Source organism: Microtus ochrogaster, chromosome 19 (genome assembly GCF_000317375.1).
Source record: "Microtus ochrogaster isolate Prairie Vole_2 chromosome 19, MicOch1.0, whole genome shotgun sequence".
Lineage (NCBI taxonomy): Eukaryota > Metazoa > Chordata > Mammalia > Rodentia > Cricetidae > Microtus > Microtus ochrogaster.
The window spans coordinates 38,057,811-38,073,100 of NC_022021.1; the positions used below are offsets into that span (position 1 = coordinate 38,057,811).

Genomic DNA, 15,290 nt, shown 5'->3' on the forward strand with positions numbered 1-15,290 from the left:
GGAGGACCTAGAACAAACCCAGTATTATATGATAAAATCAAACAAACAGAGCAACAAAAAAAAAAAACAGCATTTACATTTAAAATTCTTTATGTATGTCACTGGGTTCTGAAACTGAAAGGAATTGGGACTTTAGAGGATTTTAAGCTATTCCCATTTTATCCAAGTCATATATACTTTTTTTTTTCACCTGAAAGATTAAAAGCTGTTCTTAAACTAGATAAATGTGCTCTGAAGCTTTACTGGAAAAATAACTGTAAATAAAACGGAAGACAACCGTGGCAACTTTGATTATTGTATTTTCTTTATGATAAAGGTAGGCGACTAGGAAGTCTGCTTTCAGAAGATAAAAACCATTAAGAAAAGTAAAGTGTTTATGGAGGCGATAATTGGTATCCTTAAAATTATTCACTCAGCTCTACTATTAGAAATAGCAACAAAAATTATCCCTGATATTTTTCTCTATGATAATTAGGTTTTTCCTACTCCTTAGATAAAGGCAAAGAGAAATAAATTATAGTGTAGTGAAATTCTGAGTGTTCATATTTGTGTAGACACTTGTACATAAATATTTACAGAAATACTTTTCATAGAAGATTGTGTAATATTTATATTGTAACCACACAAAAAAGTGAATATATTTGTTTCTGCATTGTCCCCTTTGATGTGTGATTTTAAATAGACGTTTTAGTTTAAAATCCTACTATGTTGTTTATTTTGGTTTTATATGACTGTTATTTGTTTGACAACTAATAAATAAAAATTATTAATTAGTTTGACAATTAATAAAAATTAATTCGTTTGACAACTAATAAAAATTCTCAACATCGTTTACTCATAATCATTTAAACATTTTATTTTCCCTTCATGTATGTTCAATTCCCCATTTTCATTTAAAACACACCTAAAATCAGTTAAATTTACATGTCGATATGCATCTCTAATTTTCATATACATACATTTTCATATGTATATGCAGTTATAATTATATGCTGAAAGTTGAAGGTACTTTTTCTTTTTCACACTACCAAAAGCTACAGAGCAAAAATTTTTTATTTATAAATAAAACCAGTTTATAGGCCCTTGCTTATAAGCAATGTTTCCTGAACTTATTTCCATCAGGAGGCAGGTTTTTTATCCATTAACATGGATAGATTTAAGACACTTACATAGAAAAACTACAAATGTTTTATTCAAAGTATTTGTAAAATAGACTGACAATTTCTGAGCATACTTTAAATCAAATAAAATAGTGGAATTCAAATCTCTGAATTTCTAAGCCAATTTATGGAAAGGCAAAGGATTAAGGAAGCTCCCAAGATGCAGAAAAGTCCCGATACTGACAATATGCCACATAATTGACAGCTATTGGTTGAGAGTCCTTAACTACCAGCCTGAATGTAATTGGTCTGCTCCTTTTAAATTTCTTGAGAGGTTTATTTTAACAAGTCACTTTGGGCTCATTTTGTGTATGACATTTATGCCTTGGAGATAAGACACAAGTTATTAATTAGAGGGACAGTTCTGAACTTTTAGAAGAGGTTTCCAGATGATGTGAATGATGACATTTTGGTACCCCTGTCACTAGTCTGAAAAGTACACCTAAGAGTAGGTGAGATAACACAAGAACTGAGAATGTCATGTCTGTAGCTATTCATTATAAAACCCTTTTACAAAATGTAATTTTAGAGCATGAGCACTGCTTAAGCAAGGCAAAGAAATCAGACAAATAGTGCTAGTTTCGCAAGAGGGAACATGAGAAACAGACCAATACAATGCTAGGGCCATCACCACATCTAGAGAAAAAGGTCGTGACTACATAGCTTTAATACACAATTGTGTGTGCATACACACATGCACATATGCACACGTGGAGTGTGTGTGTACCTTTTATATCATAACTTAAAACTGATAAAACTTATTTTTACTTGTATTACATCCAACTTGGAACTAGCAATGTCTTCCAACCTCTGAATGCAAAAGAAGTATTTTACATTAGATTCCTTTCAGCATTTTTTATAATATCATATGCTAACCTGAGAATATGTCCTCTTCAGATTTTGACCTTTGACTGGATCATTCTCACAAGCAATTTTTGGAAGAACTGCATGAGGTGCTCAAGCATGAGTATATCAATATTAACAGAATAGAAAATTGGGAGGTTACAAATAGCAACTAGTGTCACGATTCATTATTAACATGGGTCACCCAGCCAAAGTCAGATTCAATCCTTGTAACATAAAAATTTGTTAAAATATTCGAGAATATGAAAGAAAAAGATAGTAAAAAAGAAAGGTTGAAAAGTATATAGTGTCTAAACAAAGAAGTTGACAATGCTCAGTGTTATAGACTGACATCAGTCTTGGCTTTCAGCTACTGAGTTGTGTCCACTCATAATATTAGTTGATATAATATCAAAATGAAAAGCATACTAAAGAAAGAAATGAATAGTTCACATAAATATTGAGATAATCACTTCATAACATACAAATAAAATGACCATTCCAGTTTCAGACTTTCATATGAAACTATTCAAATATTTCTTCTTAGTAAGGGTTAGTCTAAGAATTTGAAGTCTTTGATTCTTGTGAAGAGTTGTTAATAAATATGAGTTCTACTTACAATATCACATTAACTTTCAAATTTATGATTTTTCTGAAAATTCAGTTATAATTTTTATACTAATTTCATACTCAAAAAGAGTATACAAAAAAGGTTGGTATTGTGTAATTGTTGAAAGCAATGAACTATTCTTAATTTATGATGATTGTTACTTTACTACATAATTTTTTCTAAAATTATTTTTAAAAATAAATTATTTACTATATAATTATTTTTTTATTACTTTCAAGACAATTTAAAGCCAAGCATAAAATTTAAGTAGGAGATCAGAGACAGAAAGCCAGGAGAAGAATACTCTTAGTTTTTGATCTTTGGGATTCGTAACACATAGGAAATAAAACAACACAGGTGACAGTTAAATACGTATGTACAGAAATATTAAATATGTTTATTTATACAAGATATACATACATGTATGTACATATACTTTTTTGAAATGGAAATGTGCTTTGTAGCCCATGTTAGACTGAAAGTTGTTCTATAAATTTCAGGTGGCCTCACCCTAAACTTTCAAACTACCTAACTGTTTCCCAAGTACACAGGTTTTACTAAATTCCCACTATATTCCTACCTGAATTATTGAGTCTTAAAAAGACATCTGGTCTAAATATGTTAAGCTAGTTTGCATATGAAAACTAAATATTAATTATCTCTCCTAGGCCAAAAATAACTAAAATCACCAATCTTCACAGTGCTAATTTGAAAATAAATGTTTATCACAATTAATTTTAGAGAATATGAATAATTTTTTTTCAGTGTTTTATTTTGGGTTAATGAGTAAAATAGCAACTATGAAAAGAGTGCTTATCACAGTAGCTGAGATTTCACCTGAAAGCTAATGAACTTTTGTTTCAGAACATTGTGTTAGGCTGTGAGTACCTCAACATAAACCACTTACACTATATTATAGAAATTTTTTGAAGAGAAATATTTTGAGAAAGAATTCTGATATATATATAATACAACACATCTCAACTGCAATTTCCACTGTTTCCACAGTTCAAATTCCTCCCTCCTCTTCCCCAGATCTCCTCCTCTTCCGTTCAGGAAAGAGCAGGTTTTCAAGGAATCTCAAGAGAACATAGCATAAAAAGTTACAGTTATACTGGGAAAAAACTCAAATAACAGACAATAATTACAGGGCTTGATGAAGCAACTCAATAGAAGGAAAAGGGTATTAAGTACAGCCAAAAGACTTAGAGATAACCCCAATCCCACTTTTGGGAGTTCCACAAAAACACCTACCTACATAATCCTAAAATATATGCAAATGATCTAGTACAACATGTTGGCACACACCTGTAATCTCTTCAACTAGGAGTCAGAGGGAGGAGAATCAATTCAGGGTCTACTTTAACTATGTAGTTATTCAAACCTACTTTAACTTATATGCAAAGCTATCTGAAACAAGAGAAAGATGTGTTTGTACTTGTGTATATTTATAAAGCTTCTTAAGTATTTTTAAATTATGTTTAATAGAAAATAATGATGCCTATATAATTAGTAAAATCATTGTTTTTACTTTATTTGACTTATTTTGACTTTATACTATATTATTATTATTATTATTATTATTATTATTATTATTATTATTATTATTTTTGGTTTTTCTAGGCAGGGTTCTCTGTAGCTTTGGTGCCCGTCTCGGAACTAGCTCTTGTAGACCAGGCTGGCCTCGAACTCCCAGAGATCCGCTTGCCTCTGCCTCCCGAGTGCTGGGATTAAAGGCGTGTGCCACCACCGCCCGGCCTTATAATATTATTTATTATTTTAAGTTTAAATGAAAATTATAGAGGAATATACATTATATATTATTGTTATACTGATAGTTTACAGAAGTAAAGGCAGCTGAGATACTCTTTTCTTTGTCTGGTTCTTTCTATTATTTATTTATTTATTTATTTATTTGAGAAAAGATTTCTCTATGTAGCCCTGGCTGTCCTACAACTCAGTCTGTAGCCTAGGCTTGTCTTGAACTCACAGAAATCTGACTTCCTCTGCCTCCAGAGTGCTGGGATTAAAGGAGTATGAAACACTGCCTGGATAAGATATTCTTTTAAGTAAAATGTAAAGGGGGAAATGTTCCATATTTTTAGTCTTCTCAAGAACTTTGCAAACATAGATGTCTGTTTCAATTTAAAATGTTTTTTATTTGTTAACATCAATAGGGCATACCTCAAACTGCCTGTTGAATGATTAAATTTCATTCTCTTTTTACGAGAAATAATATCAAAAATACAATATGAGGAAACCTCTGAGGAATGTTGAACCATCAGGAGTTCTGATAGAAGGAACTTTCCAAGCGTAATAAGGTCATCATTTCTAATTTTAGAATCTTGGCAAACAAAAACAAACTAAAGCCATTAGCGGTTATTCAGCTGTTTAGTGCTGCATGATCCACAATGCACATTAGTGATCATTCATTCTTATATAATTACCATTTGTTCCAGGTAAAATTTCCAATTGCTGGGTAACAGTTTGTTGCCAAATACCCAATGAGGGCAAAATATTGCAGGAACAATAAGGCAGATATAGATTGGTAGCTAATTATCAACAGCTTGAATAATCAGTGAGGAGAAAAGAATTAAGAAGAAAATTCTAAAATGACAGATAAAAATAATTAAAATAATTTTCCTGAATTTTGTATCTTAATTCTACAAAGCTTTCAGATAAAATTCCCTACTCTTTGATACTGGTCGTTCATTATTTGCTCTTCTATATTGGAGCAAGATATTCATTTGTTTCCTTCTTTACATTACAAAAAGAGATATATCACTGATCACTAAACTTTTTTTCTTTAATCTTTTACATTTCCTTGTGGTTCAAGGGACGCTCTGAGGTTCAAGTAATCCTCTTCATTTCTGGAAGGCATTACTTATTAAAGTGCTTCAAATAGCTAGGGTTTCTGGAGCATGCAAAGTGCACACCACACTCCAGTGGGTGATTATTCCTAACAAACACATTAGCAGAAAGCCACCCCCTCCACTATAATTATAAGCACTGAAGGTAGTTCCTCAAGGAGCAAACAGCCTTGAAAATGTATAACAAAGGAAATGGAAAACTAATCTTGCTCAAAAAGTGGCAAACATTGTAACCACTTCTTTGCTGCATTAATTCAGCAGTAGATTTCTTTCACTGTCCTTCAATCATTGATCGGAAACATTAATTGCTTGTTATTTTCATGTCTGTGCAAAGATGCTAAAATTTTGAAGATGCTGATTTATTGGAGAGAACCAAGCAATTCCGTGTCACAGATTTTTGAAAACTCGATACTTTTCAAATATGGCATGCCTTTTCCCTCATAACTCACAAAATCACTAAAGTGAAGTAGGGGTTTGGTGTGGAGTGATAAAAATAAAGTTCTTGTATATAAAATAACTCGTAGTTTCTAGGTAATGACTTGTTACATTGATTCACTAAATTCATGTTGGGTATATGGAAAATTTAATGAGGCAGAAAACAGCTTGAAATATGGATATGCTGCAAGAGATATGAAAGAATGGTGGTGTTAGGAGACTTGGAAATGATAAAAAAAATTAGCACTGTAGAAAGTTGAATAAAATTAATGCTAGATAAAATACTGTTTTACAAAGAAAAGTCTTCATGAGGTTCATTCTGAAGCAGGTTTTCAAGAAGAAGGTTGAGTATTGATTAACATGACAATGCTTAGAAATTAATCAGTAGTTTCAGGAATTATAATAAAGATGTTTCACATAAGGATTTCAGAGAATTTGGTTCATGAGTTTCAATCAAGGTGTTATGTGAAAGAAAATGATGTAAGATTTGTGTAGTATAAATTGTAATCTTGAAGAATATATGATTTTGATTCAAAGTAATTAGACTTTCCACATATTCATGAAGGAAGTTATTCTCTCAGCTTGAAAGGGAATGCCATTAGGCTGTTATGTACAGACTATAGAAGGAAAAATGAACTTCCTCAAACTAAATACCAACTGCCTATTCAGCCAGTTCCTTGCTTGTTAAAATTCAATCTGGCTACATTTCTCCTCATCATTACCATTATTTTTTAATGTTTCTACCCAGGACCAGGATACAATAGTCAATGTCTTTAAATTAAGCCTCCTCTCTCTGTCTCTCTTCACTCTCTTCATGATATTTTATTGACCTTTATTATCAAATAAGTTTTCTATAAACAATTGTGATATGGCATAATTTTCAGTCCTCTAATGCCATCTCTTTCCTTGCATGTTGGATTGGTACAAAAGGAATTATGGTTCAGGCTGTGAATTTGAAATCATTGTGACTAGGTTAAAGCATATTTTCTAATCAAATAGGAACCACTGCAAGGAAAATGACTAATGTAATGGAGATTGTGAAAGTTCTGGGAAGATGACAGGGAGGACAAAGTAAGCAAGCAGGAAGTGAATAAAAGAACAGGGTGATAGATGGGAATAAGATCTGGAGAAGGTGAAATATCGATGTGAGGGTAAAGAAGGGGGGGATATTTTTTCTTATATGGAATGTGAATATGATCTTATTGAGGCAGCACATATATAAAAACAATCCACATGAGTTGACTATGGTGGCTTTACTCCAATATTCCATTTCATATGTTTTGAACATTAGTTTGTTAGAAGAGGTTAGTGGCTATGATAAGGGTAATTCCCAAGCACAATTAAAGCCTTACAATTGAACTTAATTTCCTTTCTACTACCATCTATGTGCGTACACTAGATGCATTAAATACGTTCTGGTATTTATCCACCAGATAAATAACTGTGGTTTACGAAGGTTTAGCAACTAAAACATTCAGAGACTTTATAAGTTTATTCTTGACTTAATGTAGTTGAGACAATTTGCCCTTATGCGATGTCTCATACTAACCTAGTTTCAAGAAGAAATTATTAAAATTGACTGCAGTCATGATTCAATATTGTATTTATTGATTTGTAGATATGAAATTAATTTTTCTATTTAAACATAAGAAAAATGGCGAAAAGAACTTATTTTGGAATCGAGCTAAAGCTTTTTCAACCAAACCAATTCTTTTACTCAATTAGTTGATATTTTATAGATCCAAGCTATGTCCTTGATGTGTTTTAATTCTTTTTCTTCTCATGGCTGCACAAATGTTTTATTCTTATTTTTTATATTAACTTTTTTATTCACTAGATTTATCCATGTATTTTATATCCCTAGGGCACCTTACCCTCTTCACTCTCCTCCCATTCCCTGCCCCCACCTCCCTTTTGCACCCTTTCCCCCAATCCACTCTCCTCTATTTCTGTTCAGAAATGGCAGGCCTCCTGTGGTATCAAAAAGAATGGCATACCAAATTGAGGTAGGAGTAAGCTCCTCCCTCGTATTAAGTCTGGGTAAAGGCAACTCAGGATAAGGTGTGGACTTGGTTTTTTTTTTATAATAATATATAAATATTGTGATCAATAATCGCCTAAAACACGACAGTTTGTTTTTAAGCCTCATTGGATTTAGAATGATGAAATGAGCTGATTCTTATGCGTGATAAAGATTGGAAAGAAAGATCTAGGGAATACTGGTATCTTCTTGAAAGTTAATGGGAAGTGTACAGTGGTGAGGTCTTTTTACCCTGGAGCTTGAAGAAAGATAATTGAATTAAAAATTATTGTGTTTTTTTTTTTTTTTTGCTGGGAGTGTAGAGTGTAAAAAGGATGGCAAAAAAATAGACAATTAACAAAATACACTGCTGAAGAAGCCCTCCTGCACAGTGACTTGGTAGTCAATAACAACGATGTGCTGTACATTACAAATAGACAGAAGGAAGGATTTTGAAACCATAACATAAAAAAATTGATTAACATAAAAAATAATCAATGTTTGAAAAAGTGGATAAATGTGTGAGCTGATTGTAAATATTATGCCATATACACATATACTGAAATATTTTATAGGACTCCTAAATCTTAATAATTTCTGTACTTTTCTGTATTATGTAAAAAAGTAAAATAATTAAATGATATGAGTTTCATTTTAATCCATAAGTGTATATACATAAAATTGTCTTATCTTATCTATAGCAAAACTTGATCTCTGCCAAATGGTTGAGAAGTGATTAAACTGAATGTTTAAGTGAAACAAAACAAATAATGCAATAAAAGTATTGTTATATTTTTTCACTAATAAAACTCAAAGCTCAGTCTTCACTTTGGTAGATAAGGTAATGATTAGGTACCTGATCCCTGAAGTCATTAAACCGTAAACCATCACATCTTTGAACATTTTTCATGGTGATGCTATAAAAAAAAAAGTGCTATTATAGTACAAAATATAGCATTGGTTGAAGTTGACTTGTCTGGATTTTGAAAATATAGCAACTAAAATGTTAGGTGAAGGTATAGAAGTTAAAAAATAAACACTCCCATCAAAACTATGAGTCAATAAATTACACATCTTTGAACACTAACCACTCATGTACTTTTAGAAATTGTCCTCAGTGGGAAAATAATGTTGAAGTATAATGAAGTATAATAGAATAATCTTTCCGTATAACATAGTGCTGTCTCACAATTGTTTGTGAAGTTTATTTATGGTTAAACACGATTAAGTTTTCCACGATGTTGGACTGAGCTGTTTAAATGTTGGCAGTATATGAACCCTTACTTACATACTAAACATATGGATTCATCAAGAATACTTTGAATGAAAATAAATCTGTCATTTATAACATAGAATTATTAACGACTTACTGATGCATTGCTACAATTAGAGATGACATATAGCTGTTAAAAACAAATGTTTTTAATTTTGTAGCTTCTCAGTATTAGATAAATACTAACATCTAGGAATGAATAATCTCTGACATTTAATGTGACTTATTATTAAATAAAAGTATACTATTGCTGTTAAACTAAGTGGTGAACAGCTTTTTTTTCTTTCATAATAAATACCTGAGATAAACCAAATTAAATTGCCCAGAGTTATAGGGAGGTCATTCAGTATCCATTGGTTTCCTGCTGTGAGAGTTTGGTAGCGAAAGAGTGAATGGCAGATGAGGCCCATTCTCCATAGGACATGATACAAAACAGAATAAGAAAGTGAAATTAATTCATGCAGCATCCTACATACAAACACATGATGCCTCACCTGAGAAGTCTCCTGCACCTCCAGATATGCTCAACCACAAGACTGAGCATTTAAAGCATGGGGATCTGGGGTCATTTGTCTAAATGATATCATTTTCTGAGGAAAAAATAATTTTATTTAGAAGGCTTAAAAATTTTCTCATATTAAGATGTCAATATGATATGCATTCTGGAGTATAATCTGTACTTATTTTGTAGCACTATAGCTAAACAATTTACTTCTCATATGTAACTTTAGTTACCATGTTCTTCTTTGTGAATTAGAGTATAGGAAGATTATGAAAAAGACAAAACCCAGTGCAGGGAGTAGACTCCTCATAGTATTGGACTTCTGATGCATTATTCCTTACAGATTTATTTGTAATGCTATCAAAGACAATGAATATAGAGAATTCCAAAGATTTTTAATAAAGCTACTGAAAAGGATCAAATAAAAATTGTCATTTTATGTCTGTTTTATGATCTTCCCTGCAACATGCATACATGTGAAGAAATCTGAATTCACCAGTGTCATTGCTCTCTTTGGTGACTTACAATCACCCAGTTTGATTGGTGTAACGAAGATGACTGCATTCTGTCAAAACTAATTCAATGACTGATTATAAATAGATTTATCATTTAAAATGTTATCTTGTTTCTTATGCCAACGATACTGTGTCTAATGGAATCCTGCTCAGAATTGAGATATGTATTTTAATTGCATTTAGATTTTTGGAATTTGGTTGGGGAAGTGTCTTATATATATGAAATAATGTTGTATGTGAGACTTCAAGAGATAATAACGACATATTAATTAATCGTGCTGGGAAGAGTTAATTTGTGTATTGGTTATAGGGAGTTGTGAGCATTTTTAGAATAGTTTACATATATCTTTAGTATATTGGTATTTCTTTACTAAGGAATTAAGTGGTAGTTAGGCCATATACTGGATTGAGAAAGAAAATAGCTTGTGCATATGCTCTCATATAATTTTGACAGAGTTTAATGTGTTTGAATAGGATTAACTTTAAAATATCTCTCTTGGTTAATTTTCACTTTCACACTGAATATTTTATAACTGACAATTTTTATAACACTGCTACTAGCAGCTAATCGTACACAGGACACACATAGAGCCACAGGCAATCTTGAATGTATGTCTCTAATTGCAAAGAGTGTTTCCTTAAACATGTGCTTCCTTCATAAGTATTCTCTGCTCACTCATTCCTACAAGTATCATGCCATACGATGCATCACATTAAAGGTTAGTCATTACTTTGATGCATGAGATTCTTTTTGGTGGTTGGAAAGTCATAGCTGCTATAGCTGTTTTAATCAAATGCATAATTTAAACAATCATGTAAGAATGTTTATTCATACATTAATGTCCTCGTTTGATGATGTTCCCCTATTTTTCCTTATGAACTAACATGAAATAAAACAGCAGAATGATTCTGGCAAAGAGAAATTAAATCAAAAACTGTAGAGCCATATTATGTGTTTTCTATTACTATAGTGAACACTGGATTGTGTCACATGGAAAATTACGTAGGTTTACGTTGTTATGCTAGAAAAAACATGAAAGAGAATCAGGAATTTTATATTTAAGAATTCTAAAGCATATGTATCATTTCTGCAAGCAGAATTTTGTTTATAGATGCAGATAATCTTAGTAATCTTGGAATTTATAGAGAAACCCCTAAAAGAAAACCAAGAAAAAGCAACCAAACAAGTGAAAGAAATAATTCAAGACTTGAAAATTGAAATAAACACAAAAAAAGAGAACACAAACCAAGGGAATTCTGGAAATGGAAAATATAGAAAAACAACCAGGAATCCAAAGTGCAAGCACAAACAGCAGAATGCAAGAGATGGAAGAATATCAGGCAATTACCCTGATACCCAAACCACAGAAAGACATTACTAAGAAAGAGAACTAATATCAATCTCACTCATGAACAGTGAAATAAAAATACTCAATAAAATACTAACAAACAGAATCCAAGAACACATCAGAAAAATCATTCACCATGACCAAGTAGGCTTCATCCCAGAGATGCAGGGATGGTTCAACATATGAAAATCTGTCAATGTAATCCACTATACAATCAAACTGAATGAAAAAATCAACACATGATCATCCCAGTAGATGCTAAATAAGCATTTGATAGAATAAAATATTCCTTCATGAAAAAGGTTTTGGAGAAAACAGAGATACAAGGAACATACATAAACATAATAAAGGCAATATATAGCAAGACAAAAGCCAACATCACACTAAATGGAGAGAACCTCATAGCAATCCCACTGAAATTAGGAACAAGATAAGATTGTTTACTCCATATCATTTCAAAATTGTACTTCAGATTCTAGCTAGAGCATTAAGAAAACAAGAAGAAGTCACGGGGATACAAATCTGAAAAGAAGTCAGTCTCTCACCATTTGCTGATGATATGATAGTTTATGTAAGCGATCTCAAAAATTCTACCAAGGAACTTCAGTAACGTAGCGGGATACAAGATTAGCTTAAAACTGAGACCTTCTGAAACTGAGAAGCTTCTGTAAAATAAAGGACATGATCAACAAGACAAAACAGCAGCCTACAAATTGGGAAAAGATCTTCATCAACCCCACATTGAACAGAGGGTTGATCTCCAAAATATATAAAGAAATCAAGAAGTTGGTCATCAAAAGAACAAATAATCCAATTTAAAAATGGGGTGTACAGCTAAACAGAGAACTCTCAACAGATGGATCTAAAATGGCTGAAAGACACTCAAATGCTCAACATCTACAGCTATCAGAAAAATACAAATTAAAAAAAAAAACAAAAAAACCTCTGAGACTCCATCTTATACCTTTAAGAATGGCCAAGATCAAAAAAAAAAAAATCTGATAACAGCTTATGCTGGAGAGGATGTGTGGTAAAGAGAAAAACTCCTGCATTGCTGGTGTGAGTGCAAGCTGGTACACCCCTTTGGAAATCAGTAAGGCAATTTCTCAGAGAGTTAGAGAACACCCTACCTTAAGACACAGCAAGACCACTTTTGGATGTATAACCAAAGGATGCCCTTTCATGTCATGATGACATGTGCTCAGCTATGTTCATAGCAGCATTATTTGTCAGAACCAGAACCTGGAAACAATATAAATGCCCCTCGATCAAAGAATGAATAAAGAAGATTAATAACATTTACACAATGGAGGGGGGAAATGACACCTCGAAATTTGCAGGAATCGATACATCTAGAAAATATTATATTGAGTGAGGTAATCCAGACCCAGAAAGACAAACATAATATGTTCTCACTCATAAGTGGCTTTTAGCCATTAATACAGAAACACCAGTCTACAATTCATAATCCCAGAGAACCTAGACAACAAAGAAGACCCTAAGAGAGACATATATGGATCTAATCTACATGGGAAATAGGAAAAGACAAGATCTCCTCAGTAAATTAGAAGCATGGGGATTATGGGAGAGGGCAGAAAGGGTAGGAGGAGGAAGGAAAGTGGGCAGAGTAAAATATGGTTCAATAAAAACAATACAAAATTTCAAAAAAGAGAAAAAATTGAAAAAAATGCAAATGCTACCAATTTGACTCCTTCTTAATGATCTATAGGAAATACATTCGATACCTCACTGCGGTTCTGCCTCTTTGCGCTCTTTTCTCCCTTATTGGGAAGCACAAATCTGATCTGGTCTTTTGGATCTACCTTCCTTCCACTAGTTTTCTTTCCTCTCTGTCCAAGTGTCAGTTTTATCCAAAAATTTCTATGGAAATATTGAAGGGTTTCTTTTCACAATACTGTCAGCATTGTTAGAAAAAGGAATTAATGTTGGATTTCCGACTGATTCTTTCTCTATTGCTGCCATCCTAAAAAGTTAACTGAATTTACAAATAATATTCCTAATCTACCCAAATAATAGACTAAGTACCCACACTTTAATCTTCTTAGAGTGTGTATTTCCAACTTTTAATTTATTTTATTAATATCATTTTATTCTTAATTATGTTGGCATCTTCTCCATGATCAAACACTGATTCCTTTTGCAAGATTTATAGATAAAAATTAGGGAGAGAGAGAAAAATGCAGAGCTCAAGAAAAATGTAAAAAAAAATGATGTTGAAGAAAAAATAATAAAGTTGAGAATATTCTACTGGAAAAGAATGGAGGGAATAGAGTCAGAACCTAATATTGCTTCCTAGGCTCCAATGAAACTCATGGAAATTGTTCTGCATCAGCCTCCCAAATGTAAGGGTTGCCATGATGATCTGAAGTGAAATGTCCCTAAGTGTACTACTTCAGAGTGATGTCGGCAGTTTCTGATTTTAAAAACGGTCTGTAGAAAACATTCCAAGTTGCTGATGATGCGAAAGTAGCTCTCTGATCAAGAAGGAATTACTTCAGGAATTTGTACATATCTGAGTTCAACTATTTAGCAAGCAAAATGGCTTCTGAAGTAACAGGCTTATTAAAAAATTATAGTGTCTTGGCTTTTCCTATCTAACACAACATTTTAAAATAGCTCTTCTGCAAATTCTGCTCATTGTAGAAGTTAATTTTTTTCAACTGAAAATTTAATGTATGCTTTTCTATTACACTAAGAACACAATTGTATTTAGGTAATGAGTAAGTCATTGAAAACCTGCATTCAACAAAGGAAGGGTGGAAAAGAGAAGGTCGGCATTAGGATGGGAAGGAAATGAAGGCTCCTTGCACTGGCAGTGTAGTTAATTCTTGTTAGACCATCTGTTAGTGGCTGGATTTGCTCTCTGGCAGGAATTATATTTTTCATTGTCCTCTATGGCCTTTGGATTCTTCTTTCTGGAAGGCTTATTTTGTTCCATTATGAGCTTTGTCCACATGTGAGGTTGGCAATGAAACAGATGTCCTTACTGGGACTGGGAAGCATTAAAATGATACTTTAATGGATGGAGGTTTATTGTATCGAGGACTTGCAGTCTAAGCTTGAAATAATTTTTGTTTGATTTTGGTTTTTGTACTACGACTTAAAAGGGAAAAACAAAAGCAAACAATAAGATCTCTCTCACATATATGATTTTTCTATTGTCCTTTGGAAGGCATATTTACCTATTATCTGTGAAATTATAAAGAATTTGTGATATTTTCCTAAATTCTAAGAAGATAAATTCTAGGTAGATCGATTGGTAGTTAAGTAGTTAGCTGGTTAGCTAGATAGAAGGAGAATCAAATAGATAGATGATAGAAATCAGTACACAAAGTTATGGCTACATATGTAATATATAGTAAGTAGACACACAAATATTCACAGGCACACAATTATACCAGCTAAAAGAGTTGTTAATCTCTAATTATTTAAAACTGTGTTTGAATCTGTCACAGATGCCTTAGTACTACTGCTGTTTTCTTCTGCTCTAAGCATCCAAAGCCATTGTCAAGAGGCAGAAAACTCCCTGCATTTATGAAGGTATCTTCAGCTTAGTAAACTCCAAAATGGTGGACTTTCATCCTCATGCAGGAGCTATAACATCTACCATTCTTTAATCAAGAGAAAGTTCTTGTATTTTAAAATAAAACAAAGTAGACCATACTTAATTAAGGAGTGTTTTTTTATTTTTT

General features: G+C 32.4%; 1 protein-coding gene across 1 annotated transcript in view; it reads left to right on the plus strand.

Annotated features, from left to right (window-relative positions):
- The window catches only part of Cdh12 (cadherin 12), a 783,606-nt gene that overhangs the window by 291,595 nt on the left and 476,721 nt on the right, over window positions 1-15,290 (plus strand). The gene's annotated exons all lie outside the window — the stretch shown is intronic.